Genomic DNA, 21,649 nt, shown 5'->3' with positions numbered 1-21,649 from the left:
CAGAGTGCAACGTGCGTCGGTAAGGGACACCCTGTGTGTCTTAACACAACCCGGCTGGCCGGCTCTGGCCTGCTGCCGCCTCGTCTGTCCACTCCTCTGACCTCCTAGGTGATTGGGGGACCTAGTGATCCAGGGACTGACAGGTGCCATTCCCAACAGAAGTAGCGGGGCCCACGCCCGGCATCCCCGAATGTCACACCGCACCCTCCACCTGCAGGGAGATAAGCATGAAGCCACCCAGCCCTGGCAGCATCTCTGCAGAATACAGCACCCTCCAGGCAGGTCTAGGGCAGCTTCCGAATAACAGCCTGCCTGCATTTTCTAGAAATGATCTCCAAATTTCAGATTTGCACAGAGAGCGACGCCTCCCATTTCACTCACAGCTCAGCACAGGACCTGGCCCACAGGAGGTGCTCGTTCCTCACTGTTTAAAGAATGGATAAACACAGACAAGTGAGGAATGGGGTTTCAGGCTGGAATGGAAACGATATTTGAAAACAGAGTTTCCATCACATACAGAAAATGGATGCTTATAAAATAGATTTGCAACTTATTAACCAGTCACATCTCTGCGGCATAAGAAATAAGGGATTTGCACTGGTCAGGATTATGGAAGAATGCGGGTTAATCCCCACGTGTCCAGCCCTCTCTCTCCATGCTCTGGCCTGCTCTGACCCCTGTATCATCCAGGGCCCTGGCCCTCTGACTACCCTGTGGGTTTCGCGAGGGGAGGCCCCAGGGGATATCAAATCTCTAAGCCCCCAGGAGCCGTTCACAGTCACCCTCAGCCCACCCCTGCTGGGACCCCATTTTGGAGGAGGTCGGCCACTGGCCAGCGCAGCGCCCCTGCTCTCTGTACTTCTTCAGGTCCCCGAGTCCTCGCCGGCCTGGCAGCTCGACCTTGAGGGCAAGAGCATCCCAAGTCCCAGCGCAGTGGGAGAGGGTGCTTTCTACCCCCACGTGGCAGAGGACCACGAGGACAGATGAGCCTTAGTTTCCCCACCTGCAGAATGAAAAGGATGATGGCAGAGGTGACCGACTCATAGCTAAGCAGCTCTGAACACAACCTGCTTGTTTTCGTGATCCAAATCAGTGGCCAACACTGAAATACCAGATTCCAGAGAAAAGGCGAGATTTCTAGGTTTTCTTACAAAATTGGAAGGTGGGCCACGTTGGGTTCACGATCCCTACAGTGACCTCCAGCTGGACCAGAGGCGGCCATCACCCCGGCTCACTGGACCTGTCCAGGGGCGTCTGAGTCCTCCCGTCACAGTGGCACTAGCTGAAAATCCCTTCCTTGCTTCCTTGTTAGCGGTCTCCTCCACAACTAGAACAGAGGCTCCGTGGCACAGGGACCTGCCTTGTCCACGGCTCGGTGCCCCGAGCTGGCGCACAGTAGGTCGTCAGGCAAGGACTGCTGGGTAGATGGTTCCCAGAGTGTGTCTGCAAGCAGCTGGGGCCAAGTACCAGCCCCAGCTCTGCCGCTTCCCAGCCCCATGACACTGGCAGGTCCTCGGCGTGTGGCCCAGAGGCACTGGGGCAGGGCAGGGCGAGGGCTGCCGAGGGGACGCGCTGGCCTGACCCCAGCAGTGGGCCCTCCAGGGCCGTGCTCTGAGGAGAAGAGGCACGCAGCACAACAGAACCCCTGTTCCCCCACGCCTCCTTCCTCTCCTGGCTGGGGGTGGGGGACCCCGATTGTTTCGCTATCTGGCGGTGAGCAGACCAAGAAAAGGCTTCCTGGAGCCGCCGGGCGGCTCACTGGGCCTTCCTCTGTCTCCCGGCGACGGCATCCGCAGGCCTTTCTTTGCCCGCTCCCTCGGGGCGACGCGGGGTTCTGCCGAGCGCACGGCTGCTGTAAAAATAGCCCGGGCGGCCAGCATTGTTCCAGCGCTGATCCGTGCAGCCCCCGATAGTTATCTGAGCAGCCCATTGTGGGCCGGCTGGATGGGAGCATAATTGGAGGATGTGGGACTCCACTCCCTCCTAGTGGGGATGTTTTCCAGGGAATGACCCCTGAGCCTCCTCCAAGAAGGGCTGGTGCCGCCCTTCAGGGCCCTCCTTGGATCGCGGGGCCGGAAGGCACTTCACCAGGTCAGCCAGACGGAGGGGGGAGGTGTCCGGCTTCTGCTCACATGGGCTGGGGGCACTGGCGAAAGCTACCCTGAGTCCTGGCTCTGCCCTCTGGGCCCCAGGCCCACTTGCCACTCTGGCCCTCAGAGAACCCTCTAGAAACATGAGGCAGGGAGCAGCAACAAGCTCCCTAAGACCCTTGGCTCCAGGTTCTGGTTCCATATAAGATGAGACCTCCGGCCCCCTTTTCCGCACTCAGGACCCCATCTTCCCGACGCCTGTACCTGAACCAGGATCGGGGGTGAGGCCTGTCATGTCCTGGTGTTGTAGTGGTCTCCTCACTCCTCACTGCCAAGGTGTACCTGCAGATGTGTTCCTGCATCACTGACACCTGTCCCACCTGTGGCTGCTGCCATCACAGGCTCACCTGGCCATTGAGAACACATAGCCTAGGGATGTCCATGGACTCGCCCAAGACTCACGTCTGGATGTGGTCTGACCCAGGTGCAGACACCCCAACTCCCTGTCAGGGGGGCTCCTTCCAAGCTCCTCTGGGGTGTCCGAGGAAGCCCCAGCAGCAAGATCCGCGGATTCCGCCTCCTGTACATTCCTGGCATCCACCCACTTCTCCATCACCATGGCAACTACCGGCTCCAGGCTTGACAGCCCTCCATGGGCATCCCCTGCAGCCTCCTCCTGGGTCTCCCTGCTGCTACTCTGCCCATCCCACCCCTACAATCTGTTCTCAAAACAGCAGCTGAAGGCAACTTACGAAGCAGACTCAGATCATAATGCCCTCCCACCGCAACCCTCCGTCACTCCCGGAAGAAAACACACGCGCCTCACCACAGCTACTGGGTCTCAGCACAGGCCCCTTCTCCTTGGGACACTGGTCCCACATTACCGCTTTGGTTCAGCCCACCCCTCAGGCTCGGGCTTCCCGCATGGCTGCTCTAGGCCCCCTGGTGGCAGCCTGGCCCCTGCAGGAATCAAAGGGTGAGCCCCGGCCTAGAAGCTGAGAGCCACTTCCTGGCTGAGGGACCTCAGGCAAGTTACTCCACCCTCTGGCCCTCAGTGTTCTCCTGTGTAAAGAGGGATAACTGTGGCCGCCTCATAGGGATGTTACAAGGACTGAACGAGGGGGTGCCCATGGCAAGTGCTCCTGAACTAGTATCTGCCAGTACTACTCTGTTATTGCTCTAATTATTCTGGGGTCCACACTGGCCATGCGGTATGGAAGGCCTTAGTCCTACTCAGAGTGAGATCAGCAAGACCCAGAGAGGCCAAGTGACACTGCTGAGGTCACGAAGCTGGGAGTGACAGCGACCATGACGTTCTGGAACCCCCAGCTCCGCCTCACTGTCCCTTGGCCAGTCCAGCCCGTCCAACTCTGCAGACCCCCAAGAGACTCACTAACTCTCTCTCGCCTGTCACACAGCAACATCGCGCCCCCAGTGCAGCCAGCACTTGGGAACGAGCCCCCTCCGAGGTGTCCCAGACGCTCGCTGCCTTGCAGGCCGCCGCTGAGCGCTGTTTTCCTTGGCGCCAGGCCCAGGGCTATTTTCTAGCAACCGTGATACATTATTCCCCATTTTAAGAGCTTCCTATTTGCTTATTACAGCTACAAGTGATTAGAATCGGCTCCAATACAGAGGTTCCACGACGAAGGCTCCCTTCTTGTCCAGCTGAAACTCCTACTCTGTTCCTGGGGTGGACATCACAGCCAGGGCCTGGTTCCGGTGCCTGAAGACCAACGTGCAGATCACCGGGTTGGCTTGTGACACGTACTCAGACAGAGTCAACCTAGTGCCAGAGATGCCGTGGGTTGACAAGATGTTCCTTTGCTTCCTCCCAATGTAAAACTACCAAATTTTTGAGTACTTTAATTCTGTGCTGAGCTGTCTATACACAATTTTCTATGCACTCTTCAAACACCCTCAACACTGCAGACGGGATTTTTAGGACCGTTTTACGGATGGGGGGAGTTGAGGCTCAAGCAGGGAAGAGAGTGGCCTGGCTGAGGATACACAGGTGGGAAGGAGACTAGAGGCAGAATTCCCAGCTGGTCTGCCCAACGCTGAAAGCACCGGAGCGAAGGTTAGAGAGCAGCCTCTGCAGGGTTTGCAGATGGGGACACTGAGTTCAGAGGGAAAGGACTGCAGAGGTACAGAGCCAGCAGCAGGGCAGTGCTGGGGACCCCGGGGGCCCACGCACCAGCCATCTGGGTCTTGAAATTGAGATGCTACTGAGGCCCCTCCCCCACACCTGCCACCTCAGCCCAAGGCTTTGGGGGAACCAAGCCCAGAAGCCGGGGGGCTCTCTGCCTTGCCCTCCCCTGCAGAACTTGAACTTTCTCAAGTAAACAGTTTCCCATGTGGCTCTCTCCTGTCAAGAACAATGACTCAAGTCCCCTGTTGTCACTCAGGAGTCCCTACAGGGTTTTTAAATAAGAGGGCAGGTACTTCTGTTTCCTTTTTGGAATACTTTCCCCACCCCAAAAGGGCATAGCCCACAGCTGGGCTATAGGATCAATCTCTGGGCCTGACATCTGGGGTTTGGCAAGCGACTCCCAGAATCCCCAAACTGGGGCAGGACAGCTGGACGACAGATCCATTCATTTCACAGGTAGGGAGCCCGCAGCCCGCTGGGCCTGCTATGGAATCAAGCAAGCAGCTGGACCCCTTGTCTGCCCTTTCCAGAGCAGGGTCCCTCCTCCTCTCTCCGTTCCTTGTCCCCCGTCTCCACTCCAGACCCAGTGTTCTGGGCTCACAGAGGCCACAACTAAGCTGAGTGACCTGTCCAAGCGACAACCCTCTCTGTGCCTCAGTTTCCTCACTGGTTAAAAAAATGGGGGTAAAAATAAAACTCGCCTTATAGGGATCAAATAGGATGATGCCTGTAAAATACTGAGCACAGTGCCTGGTACATACAAGTGATTAATAAATTTTAGCTGTTATTGAAGAAAACATCTGATCACACTGGGATTTTACTACATTATGTGGCAGGCATCGTATCCTGAGCGTATCCTGAGAAAGCAAGCTGCATTTGTTGGGCACTGGCTGCACGCACACTTATTCAGCAGCGTGCTAAGCACTTTGCAAGCATTTTCTCAATTAACCCTGTCCATGGGTGGCCATTACCATCTGCCTGTTGCTGGCAAGGCACAGAGTGGTGAAGTTACTTGCCCAGGGTCACAAAGCAAGCAAAAGGCCGCTGAAGCTTCGAAGGGCTCCCAGGTCTATTTCGGCCTCTCAATTCCATGTTCTCAACCACTCGGCTGTTTTGGATCACTTGCTCTAGATATGTCACAGAGTGACATCAGGTCTGGCGCCTTTATGCCAGCTTCAAGCTACTGGGCTATGCTGAAAAATTAGGGAAGTAGGTGAAGGCAAACAGGGAAGTGAGGGGCCACATGACAGAGACAGACAGGGCAGGGCCTGGGGACCCGTGCGGCAGTCAGCGCCCAGGGCCACAGGGGTGGGCTGAGCAGGCCGATGGAACGCACTGACTGGGGCAGGACGGATGGAGCCATGGACCCGAGGCTTCCTCTAGCAAACAGGAAGAGTTTCTCCCAAACTTCTCTGATAGCCCTGGAGGGGCTCCTTCGAGCACTGTCCCCACAGACTGCAGGTGGGGGACAGGCTCAGTAAGGAGGAGGGCCAGGATCAATTAGTAATGTCTGCCCCAGGCACGCTGCTTACATACAATCCTGGCCCTAGAGAGTATTTAACAGTTAAGCACCAAAGGGAAAAAAAAAACGTGTATTAAGAGCACTATTTTACTTCCTAGGGTAGCTGACTTTGAAAAGAAAGCAGGAATTAATTTTAAAAAAGGGTTTTTTATTCTTTTTCATGAAAAGGTACACCTTTAAAAGATTTGATCATTTGATTGAATCATTTGATCATTTGATTGACCTTCAATCAGAAGGTCTGTATCCTTCTGTCTTGGTTATCTATTCCTAACTCAGGCTAACTCAAGCATGACAAGCTCAAAGGCCTCCAGGGACCTGGCAGGCAAAGAATGGAGGCCAGTGGGGAAGGGCCTGCAGAATATGCCACGGGCAGCTCTCCTCAGCTCCAGCTACTGTGGTTGCCTTTGGGATCGAGGCCACTGAGGCCAGATCCTCCAATTTCTGGAGAGGTGTTGAAATCTGAGACGTATGTGCACATACAACTTCCAATTTCTACAACATCGTGTGGGCCAAACACCCAGTTTGTCCTCTTTGGTCAGACCATTGTCTCAGGTCACCCAAGGCAGTCGCAGCAAAGGGCAGGACAGGCTTGGCTGGAGATGCTGACCAGCCCAGCCTCCAAGGTCCGATGGCTCGCCCCAGTGAGGTCATCCAGGAAGCCCGGCATTGTTTTGCCAGGAACAAAGTCGAAACAATGAGCGACAATTCTGTGGTCCTAGTGAAAGTGAGTTCTGTTTGGGGAATTGTTTTCAGCAAGGCAGCTCTGGGGACAGGGTCTGTTATCTCCTGGGCTCAGCGTCTGTGGGCAAGGCCCTCCCCTCCCCCCACGAAGGCTCATGTCTACCCCCATTCTGCTGCGAGCACCCTGCCTGGCTCAGGCTCCGCCTTCAACCTACAGGAGCGTTGACTTCGCCCCAAGCCTCACGGAGCCTTCCTTTTCACAGATCAGGAAGCTGAGGCTCAAAGAAGGGGAGGGTCTGGCCCAGGTCACACAGCCACCAGGCGAGGCCAAGATTTGCACCTAGATCCTGACTCCACGTGGTTGGTGACACCCCAGGGTAAGGTGGCCTCTGTACAGGGACCTAATAGAGCAGATCGTACTTCTTGATCTATGGTTCGCAGAGGAAAAAGTGGGTGAAGGTGGGCAGGTTTTCCAAAGAACTGGCCTCTAGGACAACGCCGGGCCGGGGGGCAGGATGTGGGCCCAATGTACAGCCTTCTCCTCTCTCCGGCACCAAACCTGCAGGCGGGCGGGGGGAGGAAGGCGCGAGCAGGCTGCTCTGTGGCCGGGTGGCCCGGGGATGGGCGGGCAGCAGGTGCAGGAAGGCCGGCGCTGCCCTCGAGGGGAACGCAAGCTGGGCACACAACACACCCAAAACAGAGGTGCCCCAGGCACTGGCCCAGTAGGCCACCGAGTCAGGGGACAGGGCAGTAGGTGAAGAGTCAGAAAACTGGGTCTGGTTCCAGTTCCAGTCCTGCAGGCCAAGCACTTCCCCTGTGCCTCTTGGATATTTGGGGATAAGACGGAGAGAGGGCAGCTCCGGCGAGCAATGAGTACCGAATAAATATTTACTGAGAGCATCCTCTACTAGGTGCCAGGCCCTGCGGTAGGGACTGGGGACTCGGAGGTGAGCCCTGGAGCTGACATTCCAGAAGGGAAGACAGACACTAAATACATACATGAATAAATATTTACGACTGGGACCGGTGAGCAGAAGACAACCAAGCAAGACGAGGGCACAGGGAGCCAGAGGACCCCCTGAAGAGGTGACGTTTCATAGTGGAGACGCTCACTAAAGACTGGTTCTGGGCAGGCCCTGTGCTAAGCCCTTGCAGGTACCAATTCATCTATTCCTCTCACTAGCCTGGATGAAGGAATGAGGCCCAGAGAGGTGAAGTCGCTTGCCCAAAGTCACACAGCAATCAATGGGCTTCAGGGTCTGTGCTTTCAACCACCTTGAAGCTGGGATCTGCATGGCAAACATCTGGGGGAACGGTGTTCTCAGAGCAGGGACAGCGTGTGTGAAGAAGGCCACACTGGGCACGGCAAAGGAACAGAGGGAAGGCCGGTGTGGGACAGAGCAAGGGGGACAGGGCATGTGGCGACCCGGAGAGGAAGCCAGGCCTGGAGGCCAGGTCAGAACCTGGATTTATCTAGCGGGTGGTGAGGGACCCTGGAGAGCTTTGTGCTGCCCCAAGGAGTGCTCAACTCAGGCTGTCCCTGACCACCTGGCTCCCTCCCACCCTGAAGGGATTCGAGGGCCCATGCTGGGCTTTCCTCTGTAAGCTGTTGCCAGTAGGGACTTTCTACTGGGGCCTGCAGAGCCCAAGTCCTGAACCCCGACACCTCAGAGCCGCCGGCCTCCTCACTGTGGGCCGAGCACCTGTGGGACAGGCTGAAGTGACCGCTATCTTTTGCAAAGAGGGACCCGCCAAGGATCGCGGCCAGAACTGCTGTCCCTCGGCCAAGGACCATAACATGGGTGACCGAGAGAAGAAAATGTCCTTGTGAGTCTAGACCCCTGGCCCCTCCGTGGATAAAACCCATGGGTTTTGGAAAGAACAGGGTCAGTCTTTGACGCTACATGATCTGGGACACGTCACTTCCCTCGGACTGGTTCCAGGAGAAGCCCCACCTGCCCTACCTGGACCGAGCACCTACCGCCTTCCTGCCCTCAGGGTGCTAATACCCGGGGGGTGGGGGCTCATTTTCTCACAATATCACAAAAATGGTTCTCAGTTCAGGAGGAGGACAGGAGTCACGCGTCTGGTTGGAGTGAGGCTTCAAGGAGCAGGTCCCGTGACACCCCCTGGGCTGGGCCCGCGGCCAGGCTGGACCTGGTCCCTGAGGGAAGGCGGAGGTCCAGGAACAGTCAGGCTGCACGAATCCGTTTGAGGGGGCTTGGACCCCAAATGCCACTGAGATTGCCAGCACGCGCTATAACCACCAATCAGGTGAAAGAGAGGAAGCAGGGAGCCGGGAGGGCGCCGTGGCTGCGGGGGACTCAGGGGGCCTGTTTTCACGCACAGGGTGGTGAGTCAGCAGGCAACGGTCTCCTGCCACTGACTCACCAGCCGCAAGCCTGTCACTCTTCTCCCCGCCTGCTTCCCCACCGCCCGGGCCCCAGCCGGGCTCTGCCGGAAGTGTGGGTAGAGTAGGTCAACCAGGACCCTGAGACAGGCTCTGCAGAGCCCAGGATTATTTCTGGAGGCCACAAAAAAAAGAGACATGAGAAAAAAGAAAGGCTCAGTTTCTGTTTCCTCAAACTTCCCCTTTCAAGCTGTAAGAACCCTAACCTCCTCACTCCTCTCTAGCTGGCTGTAAAAAGCAAACAGAGGGCAGGCCCCTCCCTCCCTCTACAGAAACTGGAGAGAGAAAGGCCCTGGGGGCAAGGCCAGCTAAGGGCAAGCGTGGCCCAGTGCTCGCTCACAGCCGGCCATCCCCCACTCTGTCACCAGGGCTCTGCTGGAAGTTACAGCTCCAGGGAAACCAGCCAGGGCAGCTTTTGCAGTAGGGCCTTGAGCAAGTCACTGCTCTCAGCCTCGGTGTCACCCTCCGTAAAATGGGCATCACATCCTGTCTACACTGTGACAACTCGTAGCTCATTAGTGTTTGTAAACAAGCTCCCCGTTCTCACTGTTCCTCTTTTAATCATGTTTCTTCTCAAAGAGGAAGGACTTTCTTTTTCCTGCCCAGCTCCACGCTTACCTCTCCCTCACTTAGAAATTTAGCTCAAGGAGAGTTTGGTGCCTGTGGAGTGAAACAGCCTGGGATTCATTCAGCAAGGAAGAGGGGGTGATCCACTGGCACGGGCTGCCGCTGCGCCCACCGCAGAGCAAAGGGGCTCGTTGCCTGGGCTTTTACTCCATTTGTCTGGAAGTCAAGTTTCAAGCATCCTCCACCATCCAGACCCACACAGCCCGTGCTTTCCCACGCCTCCCTCCACACCTCGGCTCCTGCTGTTGCCTTAGCCCAGCACGCTGCTCCCCGAGTAACTCACAGGCAACCCCCCAGGATGGTGGCCCCGAGGACCCCCTAGTGCCTCCCCTGGGCTCCGCAGGCCACACCACCTCCACCTCTGCCCCATACTCCCCGGGCCTGCTTCCCAACACCCAGTACAAGGCCTGGCACTATGAGTATTTGTCAGAGGGAACATTTAGGGCTCAGGACTCTGGGGACACTCAGTGCAGGAGCAAGTCTCTTCCACTTTGCAGCTGTGAGGCCCCTCGATGAGGGTGATGGAGCAAAGAGCTATAGATGTAACTCTATTACATGTATCCCTGGCATCTGAGCATAGTTCCCCCCAAAGGGTCAAAACTCCACAAAGCTTTGCCTTTTATTGAGAGATGAGCCCCAAATCTTTAGGAAATCAATTTTCATTAAATGTGTTCCCCGAGCATCTTCCAAAAATGAGTTTGAAGTGAATTCTCTCTGGTTCCCTAAAGGTTTGCCCAGTGCTGGAGATCCCAGTGGATCCTGCACAAACGTTGAAAGCTCCAGCTGGGGCCTTAGGGTCTTGGCATGTGTGAACGCAAGCCCACTTTCTAGATAGAAAAACCGAGGCCCTGGACCCACGGCGGATCAACAAAGAGGATCAGCCTCTTTCACAGACAGACCGTCAGAGCTGGAGGGGAAACTGAGGCTGGAAGGAGCTGATGGAGGGTGGGGATGCTCCCGACACCCCCCACCCAGTGGAGCACAGTGGGTGCCAGAGGCGGAAAGTAAAGGTCTTATTCCAAACCTGAGTGGACCGGATTCATATCTAACTCCGTCAGGTTGGTGAATGTTGGTGCAGCAGCAGTGGCGACTTCCAGGGCTACAAGATGGTGCCTAACAGCAGCTACTGCTTGGCTAGAAGAAAAACTCATCATTAAAATCCACCCCAGGGGTGCAGGGCGGGCTGCAGGGATGGCTGACATTCCTCAACTGTGGTCTTCCTACACGTGCAGACCACCTCCCAGGCAGCCCCACATAGCCTCCATGACCCCTAACCTTTCACTGTGATCCACTTATGCCTCCGTGGTGCCTGCCAAGAGCACGGTGTGGGGGATTTGCCACTCACGCAGCGCCGCAAGACGAGGCCGACCCAGCCACTGGAAACTCCCCAGAGGCGCGCCCTGAACTCTGCTCCCACCAGCTTAGCCAAGCTTGTTTCTGGCAGACCCCACTGCCTGCCATGTCGCCCTTAGCTCAAGAACTATCAGTGGAACTATCCCAGCTGCTTGGAGACTAATCATCTCAATTTCCCCACCTGGAAACCAAGGCTCACTCTACATGTCTGGCCCTGTCCGCAGTCCCTGCCGCCTTATTTCTCCTCTTGTCCTGCATGAATCCTGGGCCCTCCTCATTCTCCCCAGCATTATCCCCTTCCGCCCTGTGCTTCGCTTGTGGGCTCCCTTATATTTAGGTGGATCCCACCCACCTTGAAGACCTGGCCCAAGTGTCGCCTCCTCCAGGAAGCCCTTCATGCCCACCCCACTCTTTCCCTCACCTCCTCTGGCCAGTGTCACTCTCCCACCCGCATCTCCCAGGTGCTGGGCTCTTGTTCAGAACTGTGCAACTTTGGACAAAGTTCAAAGTTCTTTTTGGGAAACCTCAGTTTTTCCTCCTGTAAAATGGGCCTCCTAATCTATAAAGCCATCCCTGGCTGAAGTCTCTGGGCTCTCGGGCAGAGCTAGTAGATGCCCAAGACCCTCACACAGGCCTCAACACCAGCATCACCTGGGGCTCTGGCTGAACGTGCGGACGGCTCCCCCCAACACCCACCTCTCCTGACTGAATCTTCAAAGCTGTTAAATGAGCCCCCAAGCGACTCTCAGCATCAGGTGAGGCCAGGGACAGTGGTGCCAATGGACTGGGAGACTCTTGGTAAAATGCAAAAGAAAACCAACCAATGAAAAGGACTCTTGTTGGTGATGACAGTGCACCTGAGCACGTGAGTGTGTGTGTGTGAGCGCACGTGCGTGGTCTCCTCCGCCAGATTGTGAGCAGCTGGAGGCTGGGCCGGCTGGGGTTCACCTCTGCCAGCCCTGGTGGGCCCAGGGCCACCCCACACTTGATCTTCCCTGTTGCCGCTGCTCTTTGCAGCACCCCGGGGCACGGGCACTTTTGCCCCGTTCTATAGATAAGGAAACTGAGGCTCTGAGAGGAGACAGGACCTGGCCCAAGGTTACCCAGTGAGTGAGTGACAGCCAGTACTGAACCCAGGACAAGGCCAGCGCGCCTTTATATCCACTTACTAAAGTGAAAAGGGGGCTGAGAACTGAAGGTGAGGGCTGGCGGATGCATTACCTGGGGCCTCTGGGGCAGGGAGTTGAGTGGGTATATGTGATCCTGGAGGGACAAGCATCAGAGAGAGCCCCCTACCCTGGGAGTGGGACACACAAAGGAAGCCAGGACCTGGTTTTGAAGCCTGGTAAAGGGCAGAGTCCAGCTGAGCAGACCTCAGGCAGCTTCTCCAAGGACAGGGACGAGGTGCACGGCACACCGCCTGGGACTCAGGGACCCCTTGGTTATCACCCTGGCAGTCACTTTTTTCTAAGGTGGAGGCAGCAGGTGGGGTCTTCCCAAAAGAAACCCCTGTCCTTTAAATGCCAGCCACCCAAGCACAAGGCCCTGGTGGGGTCAGCTCTGCCAGTGACAGCTGCTTGACCAAGGCAAGGCCTGCCCTCTCTGGGCTATGGCTTAGACCCTCCAACCAGGAGACCCCAGGCCTGGAGGTGCAGTGTCCTGTCCCTCCCCACACACGTGTACACACAGCCCTCTCTCCCTCAGCGAAGGCAGTCTCCCCAGCAGAAGAAAACGTACGTCACCAATAAACCCTGTGTGCCTCAGTTTCCTCAAATGTAGAATGGGGACAGTAATAGTGAATGGGGACCTGCCTCTTAGGGCTGCTGAGATTAGATAAGCGAGTATGTACAGACCACTTAGAACAGCACCCGGACAACGTGTGTGCTCTCAGCATCAGGATGGCGAACAAACTCACGCATGTTCTCCCTGAGACCAGCGGCAGCCTGGACGCACAGCCAAGGCCCTACTGGGCATCTCCTGTGTGCCAGGCCTACTGGGAACCTGACAGATACCCCGCAGAGCCAGGACCAGGGTCAACCAGCTATGAGACTCGGGGCGCCACCCTAACACCCCTGCCCCCTCTTATTCCAACTTCCTGTCCTCTTCCACAGTGGGTGGGACTGGTGGACCCTGGGGTCCCCTGGGTTGGTACTCCCTGGGGACCTGAGCTTGGATATGGAAACCTTCCTCACCTCCCTGGCCTAGTCTTGGGGTGGGATTAGAGAGCACTTCAGGCAGCTCCCCATACAAGGTGCTGGTACCCTTTGGGCCCCTGGGTGGTGGCACCTGCCAAGCAGGGAGGTGGAAGTTACAGGGGCTGGACCTGAACTTGAGAGCAGACAAAGGCTTTGCTGCTGGGAAATGGGGCTACAGAGTGGCCGTGACAACCCATGGCGTGAACTACAGACCAGCTAATCGAAGAGTGGCCAAGCAGCCTCCCTCCATCCCCCTGGTCACAGCCAGAGACCCTGGGCGGCAGTCAAGAAAACCTTCATGAGGGGAAGGTGGTCTCGCTGGTGTCCCCCAGGATGGCTGAAGCTGCAGAAATCAGATTCTGTGACCCCTCAACTCCTGGCAGCCTCGAAAGCCCAAGGATCCTAGCTGGAGGTCCCTGGGTATGTGAGACCCCTCTCCTGGCCATCACGGAGTGACAGATCAACCCAGGAGCCCAATGCCCAGAGTTTACAGATGAGGAAACTGAGGCCTGAAAGGGAAGGGGGCTTGCCAGGAGGCTCAGGGTGACCCTGCTTCCTGAGCTGTAAGTCACGGCCAAGAGCAGCCTCGACCTCCCAGGGTGGAAGGACCCCCGTGTGAGCTGATGCAGGCGGGCTGCTCCGCATGGGGCGGGCACACAGACAGGTGATATCACCATGTCCTGCGTGAGGACGAGCGTCTGTTCACACTGAGGCTGGTCTTGGGGAAGGGCCGAGCAGCAGGAAGGCGAGTCACAGCGAGGGCTGGGGTGGTTCTCAGAGCTTCTACTCCGAGCTGCCCAACACCAGGCGGGGCCAACTGGGCTGAAACCTCCTCCAGCCCATGGTGCAGTGAGAGGCTAAGCCTGGAGGCTGCCAGGGCTCTTTCTTAGACACATGTGCCCCCACCTTCTGAAACTGCAGCCTTCCTATTTGGAGGGGAGGTTAAAATTGTCTTTCTTTCACAGCATCGGAGTGAGACCAGATGGTCACTTTTATAGAACTGCTGTGAAGGGGTAAAATGACAGGTGTACGGCCCGAGGGTGGGCCACTCCGCTCCTCAACCCCAATATGATTTTTGAACAGGCACTAGTTCATGAAATTCAGCACCATCATCTGGCCTAATCTGCCCATTTTACAGGTGGGAAAACTGAGGCCCAGGTGCATGAGCTTCAGTCTCCAAGGTTTCAGCTCTGAGCTCTCCACAGCCAGTGCCCCTTCCCGCCAGCTGCTGCTGTTTGGATGCCTTGGACCAGATCGACTCCTTACTTATTTGAGGACCCTTTCCCAGGCTTAGGAAATCCAGAGCCCCAAGTGCCATGGAGGCCCCTGACCCCAAGGGAATGCCGTGTCTCTTCACCCGGCGACCTACTTGCAGTCAGCTCAGGGGCTGAGAGGCTCCATCACGCAAGCATTTGGGCTGAGGAGGTGGGTAAACAGAGGGTCCCACTGCTGGTCTGGGTGGGGGACCTGGTGGAGCAGTTCCAGCCAGGGGAGCCATGGCCAGCTCCGAGCTGGATGCCTCTGAGGAAGACCTTCCTCCCACCAGGCCCCCAGCGGGACCACTGGGTCAGAACTTGTAAGCACTGAAGGGCTCCCATATTTGTCTCCTGCTCCCACTTTGGGGCAGTCTCCCTGAACACCATCTCCTAGGCGACTGCAGCTGTCGGAGACCTCACAAGCTTGAATCATAGAAGACAGCCCAGGGTGGTTCTCTAAGGGGACAGGGGCTCTGTGTGCAAACAGAGACACAGGTGGACAAGCAAATGTGACTTACCCCAGGCACTGGGAAATGGGACGCCATCGGAGGCCAGAGAGAGTACGGAAGATGCCCAGCACCTCGGCTCTGGGTCTCAGAATATTTGCTCATGAGGTCACAATGCCCCTTCTAACACAGCCCAGGTGCCCAGAGACTTCGTTCTCCAGAAAAATGCCACCAATTAGGAACATCCCTTAGCAGAACTAAAGCCAGAGAGAGGGTTCCTTGATCACAGAGCTTACCGTCACTACACACCATTGCCTTCAAGACCCTAGCCTGTCACAGCCTGGTGCATTTTACAGGCCATTCCAGGCCCTGGAATGCACATCTCCACTCTTCTCCATCCTCGAATGCCACCTCCTCCAGGAAGACTTCCCTGACCATCCCCCCCACCCGCCCATCTCCCAGCGGAACGAGGTGCTCATTCCTCAGCTGTAATCCTCGTGTCTTCTTCCTCCCCTGGTCTGGGGGCTCTAGTGCAAGGGTCCCAGCTTCCTCCCAGGCGGCAATGAATGAGGAGCCTGGTCTACCACTGTCATAGCAACCCTTTGTTCTAATTCCAGCTGTTCTTACATCCTGGAAACAATAATAATTGCGGCTGACATTATGTACCTGGCACTGTGTTGGCCACTTGATATGATTCTAGCTAATAGTAACTTTTTAAAAATATGCTAAATATTTTTATTTCCTTAAATCACTTTGCACTGATTATGGCTGTTCACTTTTTTCCTATAACCAGTCCAAAGGTAATGAGACTTATAGCATTTTCAGAGAGTCTGATAGGAGAAAAAGCACACTTGAAATGCCTTAAATGTATGGAAAAATCCTCCAGCTGCACAGTCAGTTCCAGAGAGGAATACCAGCTCCCCAGGCTGAGCGCCCAAGTGTGTCTGGGGCACCACCTGGCACCTGGGTTCCCTATTTTACCCAGTCCTTTCCAGCCACCCTATGAGATGACGGATTTTACCCATCTGTGGCTCAGAGAGACCAATCGACTTAACCAGGGTTGCACAGCCAGGAAGAGGCAAGACTCGAGGGTCCTGGGTCTTCGACCACAGGGTTCTGGAGCATCTCCTGGCTATGACCTTGGATACCAGGAGGTCCCCCTCTTCACCTGACACAGGAGGAAACTGAGGCCAGCAGGAGGTAGGGGTGTCATTTGGAAAATTCACAAGCTAGGATTAGAATCTCCTGAGCGGGACCACATCACACATATCTTCATGGACTAGGACCCAGCGGCCTCAACCACGGAACAGCAGCAACGAAAAGAATCCACCTCACTGAGGCTGTGTGCTCTACAGGACCTTCCCATTTAAGTCTGTACACCTGCTGGGATGGCTAAATACTGGCCCCTTAGGCCAGCAAGAGCTTTTAACCCTTTAAATTCAGCCTGCCCAGAGCTAATGTCCAGGGATGCGGCTAATCTCAGTGAACTGATGAAAGGAAGGGAGGGGTGTGGGGTCTGATAGCCTGCACCGCTTTTGGAAATGGTGTACCTGCCTGTCTGCACCCTCTCAGCCCCAGAAGCATCCCCCCACCCCTACCTCCTCTGACCTTTCTCACCCTGACCCCCCTCAAAGTGTCCCATCCACTGCAGCCTGGGACTTAATCAGCTTATTCACCCTGTGCAGAGCCTGGGCCATCTGAAAAAGTCTCCTTTTACTCCTTGGGGGCACGGATACCTGAGATCTAGGCCACAACTATAAATAGTCGAGAAATCCGTTGTCCTTTTTAACTGACTCATCTCTTTCTTTGGTCAGTCAGTTACGGCTGACCCCCAGATGGCTGAGTTGTACAAAATTCCCTCCCCCGCATAATGTCAGTGGAGAGGAAAGACCCTCCTCGCCTCTCCAGCTCTGTTCTCTGAATTCCCCAAGAGTGAGCCTCCCACTCCCAACCCCGCCAGTGAGACTCTGTTCCCCAAATACCCTTTGCCTGGTTCCGCTTTTGCCTGTTCTGCGTCACCATCAGAGATTTTAGTTGGAACCTAACTCTGCCACTTCTCAGCGGCAAATAGTAACCTCAGGCATGTCTCTTCCCCTTGGGGCCTCAGTTGCACCATCTGTAAAATGGGCCACCTCACATTACACAAGGGAAGGTAAAAGGGAGGGCCTCAATACAAGCCTGGCTTTGCTCTCAGGAGAAACAGTTTGCCCCTGAACCAGAGAGATCAGCCACCTTGCATTTCATGCAGATAAATCAACAAACACGGACTCCACCCGTTGTTAGCATCATCCAGCTAAGTGCTGGGAGAGGCAGAAGCAAACACCCAGGGCTGATCTGTCAAGCAGGGAAAATACCAAATAAACAGTTTCTCCATCCGGCATTCTGTGTCAAACCAGCAGCCAAGTCCGCTGGCACCGCCATCCCCTCCCAAGGCACTTCGTGTGCTCCCCAAACCACGTGAATCAGCAAAACTAGGTTAGACATCTCATTAGAGTGGGTTTCCTCTTGGGACCTCTGGCCGCGCCTGTGATTCTCCTACAAGCGGTCTCCGTGGTGAGGGCTGGGCTTGTTTGTTTTTCTTCCTGAGCAGAAGCCAGTTGTCAGAACAACTAAACAGTTACTACCTTTAAGGGACACCTGGAAGCATTAAATAAGGACTCTGATTCCAGGCTGGTTCCCCAAAGTGAATCAAGACCAAGCACTCAGCAGGGCACTGGGGGTCACCAGGCTACACCAACACCCATCCGGCTCCTCCTCCCACCCCAGAACACAGCCCCCTAGCACTCCAGGCTCCTTCGGCCCCGGGGTCCTCGCTCCACTCTTTCACGCTCTGCCAGCCCTTCCACAGGCTGCTTCCTCACCAGTAATGCCCTTCCCCTTTTGTGCCCAGCTGGCATGCTTTGTCATTCAAGGCCTCTGGGAAAGTTCTTTGAACTTTGGGTGCCCAAGCATCTTCAAGAGACCCCGCCAATGGACGCCCGATTTGCAGGCCAGGCAGTTCCCAGGCTGGACAGGGTGAGGCTCATCTCTGGGTCCCCAGGGCCCAGCGGGGGCCTGAGCCACAGGACAAGTCCATAACTCCCTGATGACTGAATGAGCAGACTTTCAATTCTCGGTTTTCAGATGCTTACAGGTTTTCCCCAAACTTCCCCTGACATTAAATGTTCTTGCCTGGGCCTTTCCCCCACTCAGCAGAGCTGGAAAGGGTTTGAAAACATGCGAATTTCTCAATGGACTGGAAAGGCCCAAGGGAAGTCAAAGGTCTGGCCCCATGACCTTAAGTTGGGGGCTGTTGTATCTACACAAGGTGATGGACGTTAACAGAACCTACTGTGGTAATCCTTTTCACAATATATGCAAATCAAGCCATCACGCTGTACTTCTGAAATTCATACAGTGATGTATGTCATTTATTCTCAATAAAACTGGAAAAGAAATCACCAAAATTTAACGTAATTTACACTTTCACACAGTCTCACCTACTAGACTGTAAAATTCTAAAAAACTGACAATATCTTGCTTATATTTGTATCACCAGCACCTGTCATAATATTTATGAATATGAAATAAAATTAATTTAATAAAGTTAGGGGGGACCCTTCTCCCCAGAAGCACTTCAAGCCAGGTGCCCAGCCGTGGCACTCTCAGGCCTGGCCACATGGGGATCAGCTAGCCCAGGGGTCCGAGGTGTCAGGAATCACTGCCCAGAAGCACAGCCACCTGCCACCTTCCAAGCTTTTCTAGTTTTGTCTCTTTTAGGGCGAGAGACTTCACTCAATGTCTAGTCTGTTTAGTGTGACTAACCCTTCCCTGAAAGCACTTTATTACAGCTATTATTCATAAGCCACATATATAAGAAATCAGCTCATCAACTTTTCAATACACCAAGCTGCTTTCTCCTACGTGCGCCAGTTCACCCGCTGGGCATCTTGATCTCGGTCCTCATTTAACAGACGGGGCAACTGAGGCCCAGGCAGTGGATGGGACTCACCTGAGGTCACACAGCCAGGAAGCAGCAGAGGAGAGGTGCCCAACGTCAAGGTGCTGTGTGACCTTGGGCAGGTCGCTGCACCTCTCAGGTGCACCTGCATTTTATCTGGCAACCTCATCCAGAGGGTCTTGATGTGTTCTCACCCCACCATCCCACATCTAGCAAAAATATGAGACCCAGAAAATAAGAGGAATCAAATACTCTGGGTGCCTAGTCCGAAAACCTCCACCTAAATATGAATTAAGTAACTTAGGATTTGAGGGTCACCCTATCTCATAGTCGTGTCCCTTTCTTTCTTCCCACCCAGAAGAAGACTCTTGCCTGGTGGCTGCACAGAACTTTCACAGTCCTCTCAGCTCCTCCTTTTTTCCAAAGCAGGTGTCTGCTACCAAGGGGGTCGTGTACCACCCACAGGCCACCTTCTCCTATCCCGCGCCCCCAACAGACATTGCTAATCGATCATGGCATCCTTCCCACCGATCATCAGGACTCAGCCTTAGATTCCTCATCAGAACCCCGTCTCTCTGGACCTCAGGAACTTAACGGACAAGAGAATGCGCTCACATGAGGGAGATGGTCAGGGGCAGGCAGGATGCCCAGAAAAGACTAGGGGGGCAGCAAGACAAGCAGAAGCTCCCAGCACTGGACCCCCAAAACAGAAAGAAAAGCCACGTCCCCCTCACTGTGGCAGGAGGGAGGGAGGGAGGTGTGGGCCCTCGTGGACCCACAGAGCAGGAGCTCGGGGAGGAGAGGAGTGAGGAGGGGGACTCGGGGGTGAGGAGGGTGGGAATGAGGGGCAGGAGGGCAGGCCAATCCCAAACTCCCTCTGGGGGGAAGAGCAGTGAGGGGATGCCAGGGGTCCCCGTGTAAGGCCCCACGGAGGGTGTGCCAGCAGCGGCCAGGCTGTGGTGGGGGCGGCCTCTTTCCTAAGCCTGCAGACCCCGGTGGGGCACATGCCCTTTCGCCCCTTTTACAGAGAACACCCAGCTCAGAAAGGGAGACCCCTTACGCTAGGGCACCTGACTCTGAAATGGCAGAGCTGACATTCGTAGCCAAAGCTCGGCACTGCCACGCCAGCAGCCACCCCAGGGAGATGATTCCAGACCCTTGTTTTACACGTGGGGAAGCCCTAGGGCCCAGAAGGGAAGTGACTTGTCCAAGTCCCCCAGCAAATGGGTAAATAATGGAGGTGCTAGAGGGAACTGCCCCAGGGAGCCAGGCCCTCCGAGGCCAGAGGCCAACTGCAGCCCCAGGGGTTGGGAGGTGCCTGCTTTGCTCTAGGAGCCCAGGTTTCTGGACTTGCTGTCTGGTGGCTGAGCACAGGCTAACAGTTAGCAGTATCCTTCAGAAACCCCTCAGGCTTCACCACTGTGGGATGCTCTTCTTTTTGAAAGGCCCTGTCAGTTTCAAAAACTGGGTGGGGGGGGGGACTGTGATATTGTGATTTATGATAAAAAAGATAAAGTTGGTCTTCATCCGCGTTTCCAGCACAGAATTCCTAAAACCCTTGGAATTTCCTAAGTGGCGAGAGGGATCAAGGTGTCTTTTGTTATGTTAATGAGGCGACTTAGGAGGGAGCTAAGGAAGGAGACTGGTTGCCAGGAGAACCCACCAGTGATTAGAGGGCTGGAACTTTCAGTCCCACTACCCCCCAGCCCTGCGGAGGGGAGAGGGGCTGGAGGTTGAATGGATCACGCCTAGGTAATGAAGCCTCCGTAAAATCCCAAAAGAACAGGGTTTGGGGAGGTTCCAGTGGGTGAACACGTGGAGATTCAGGGACAAGGGCGCCTGAAGAGGGCATGAAAGCTCCTCGCTTTCCCCACACCTGGCCCTGTGTGTCTCTGCCATCTGGTTCCTGAGTTATATCGTTCCGTCATAAACCGGTGATCTAGTAAGTAAAATGTTTCTCTGAGTTCTGTGAGCTGCTCTAGCAAATTAATCCAACCCGAGGAGCGGGTCGTGGGATCCTCCGATTCACAGCCATTCGGGCTAAAGTCGGGGGTGGGGGCAGTCTTGTGGGACTGAGCCCTTCACCTGGGGAACCTGAGACTACCTCCACACCAACAGCGTCATTATTGTCAATACTGACTTAAGTCGTAGGATGCCCAGCTGGTGCTGGAGGATTGCTTGGTGGTGTGGGGAAAGAACCACACACATTAAAATAATAATCTCTCTCCTTGAAGAAATCCCTGTGTGACCCCCGTTGGGGTAAGAGCCAAGACAGGAAGATACAGCCAAGGAATCTTCTCTCCACCTGAGGCCCAAGCTTTCCCGCCACAGGTTAGGCCAGAAGACGCGGCTCCTGCTTGGCCTGGTGGTCCAGAGGCCCCGTCTCCCAGCACCTTTGACTTCAAGACTAAGAAGCCAAAGACGTGGCTCACCCCAGGTCCCGACCTGAAACACGGCTGACCTCAAGCTGGCCACTGCCTTCCTGAGCCTCACATCTCTCACCTGTTATGTGGCGACAGTAATAACTACGCTATACGATAATGCAAGTATGAAAGATGGGAGACCTTTTTGAGAATTGCAAAGAGCTGCGCACGCTATTATTGTCCATATGTTCAGCCTACCCTGATAGAGGTATCAAAAGTATTAACAGTAACAGTAGCAATAGGAAGACCAATTACAGTGATAAGTACCACTTTCAGTAATTGCTATGGGCTAGTCACTGTACTGAGAAGGTTCATAGTTTTTCTTCCCTGATCCTCACCACAACCACAGAAGGGAGATTCTACATCATGTTTATTTTGACAGAAGACCCTGGGGCCCAGAGAGGTTAAGTGACATGCTCTGGGTCACACAGCAAGGTAGAGGCCAAAAGACATTTACACCCAGACTCATGGTGAGATTAGGTCTTAAACACACCTCTCCTCCCTCTAAAGGGTGTATTTATCAGCCTCGGAGGAGGCCTAGGATTCATAGCATTTTA

At 55.1% G+C, this 21,649-nt stretch overlaps 1 protein-coding gene across 2 annotated transcripts in view; it reads right to left on the bottom strand.

The window, feature by feature from the left end:
* The window catches only part of SLC6A6 (solute carrier family 6 member 6), an 80,066-nt gene that overhangs the window by 41,345 nt on the left and 17,072 nt on the right, over window positions 1-21,649 (bottom strand). The gene's annotated exons all lie outside the window — the stretch shown is intronic.

This window comes from Orcinus orca, chromosome 10 (assembly GCF_937001465.1).
Source record: "Orcinus orca chromosome 10, mOrcOrc1.1, whole genome shotgun sequence".
In the NCBI taxonomy this organism is placed as follows: Eukaryota; Metazoa; Chordata; class Mammalia; order Artiodactyla; family Delphinidae; genus Orcinus; species Orcinus orca.
Note: the sequence above shows the minus strand (reverse complement) of the source record. Positions and strands in the feature narration are given on the sequence as shown.